This window comes from Octodon degus, unplaced genomic scaffold, assembly GCF_000260255.1.
Source record: "Octodon degus isolate 3935 unplaced genomic scaffold, OctDeg1.0 scaffold00020, whole genome shotgun sequence".
In the NCBI taxonomy this organism is placed as follows: Eukaryota; Metazoa; Chordata; class Mammalia; order Rodentia; family Octodontidae; genus Octodon; species Octodon degus.
The window spans coordinates 21,688,203-21,689,847 of NW_004524596.1; the positions used below are offsets into that span (position 1 = coordinate 21,688,203).

Genomic DNA, 1,645 nt, shown 5'->3' on the forward strand with positions numbered 1-1,645 from the left:
GTTAGTATGGTTGGCAGTGTTTGTCTTTTATTTATTTATTAATTTTTATTTTGTATGTAGGACAGGTTTAGAGGGTGTATACAGTCTTACTGTGTAGACTGGACTCATAGTGATTCTCCTGGTTACAGCCTCCCAAGTGCTGGAATTACAGGCACGTACCACCATGACCAGTCTCAATCGCCATCTCAGTGTGTCCCAGGGCCAAGCCCTGCAAGGCAGACCAGGGGATCAGGATCAAACTCCCGGCCCCTGCATCTGCCTAAGCAAGTGCTTTAGTCCACTGGGCTATTTGGCTGGCCCTTGGCAATGTTTGTTTTAAGAAGATGGAAACTCCAGTCTTCTGTGCATGAATAATTGTAACCTTTATCACTTCTCATTGGTTTGCTCCTTTAACTAATATGTAGTGATCTTCTTCTTGGCCTCTAATCAGTTTTACCTCAAAGTCTCTGCTCTCTGAGATTATAAATGCTACCTATGCTTGTTTTGGGGGTCCTGGTGCATGAATTACTGTTTCCATCATTTGAATTTGAGTTTATGACTAGCTTTTTTAGTTAGATGAGTTTCTTGAATGCAACAGACTATTGAATTCTTTTGTTTGAGCTTCCAATCTGCACCTTTTAATTTAACTGTGGACCCCATCATATAGAAAGATATTACTGAGAGGTGATGATTCATTGTTGTTGCTGTGCCCTGTCTCTATCGGTAGGTTCTTTTTGTTTTCCTTTGCCCATCTTTTATTGTCATTATTACTGTTTTATTTATCCATTGCCCTTGCCTGGTGTTACCATTCCATCTTTGTTTTTTGGCTTTATTATCCAAAAAAGTTGTCATTTCCATTCAGGATATTCTTGAATATATTCTTGAGTTCTGGTTTAGCATTCGTAAGTGTCCTGAATTGTTCTTTGTCATGAAATGTCCTTAATTCTCCACTTGTTTTCAAGGAAATCTTAATGGTTATGCTAATATGGGCTGGAAGTTGGTTGTTCTTAGAGCTTGAATACTTCACTTCTGTCCTTTAAGTTTCATGTTGAGAAGTCTTCATTAACTGATAAATTTACCTTTATATGTGATCTGTTTTACAAGTTTTGTTTTTATTTAATTGTTGGACATTTGGAAATTTAATTATGCCATATCTTGGTTGAAGTTCTTTTTTATCCTGCTATTTTGTGCTTTGAAAGCCTCACCTACATATACATTGAACTGTTTTCTCATATTTGGCTAATTTTATCATAAGATTTCTATGAACAAATTAATAATTCCATCTGTGTTATCATCCAGTATTTTGCTAACAACTATTGATCTTCGATCAGTCTTCTTAGTCTCATCTACTAAAGGCTGGATAATTTTTTTCATGTTACCTTTTTTTGGTGTGTGTGTGGCTTCTCTGAGCACACTGGTCATTTATGCAATTTATGAATTCTACACAGATTTGTTTTACTCCAATTTTTTCTGTCTAATACCTTTTCATGAATTTTTGTATCTTTGGTGAATTTTTCATTCATGTTTTAGCCATTTTAATCAGCTCTCCTTGTTTTTAACTTGCTTTTCTTCTATCCACATGGGGCATTTTATATGATAATTCCATAAACTTTGGGCCTATCATCTGTGAACTTGCTAAGTCTTTCATCTCTTCTTTATGCCTACA

General features: G+C 35.8%; 1 pseudogene; it reads right to left on the bottom strand.

Moving 5' to 3' along the window:
• LOC101575254 overlaps window positions 1-1,645 on the bottom strand; it is a 10,477-nt pseudogene that overhangs the window by 2,045 nt on the left and 6,787 nt on the right.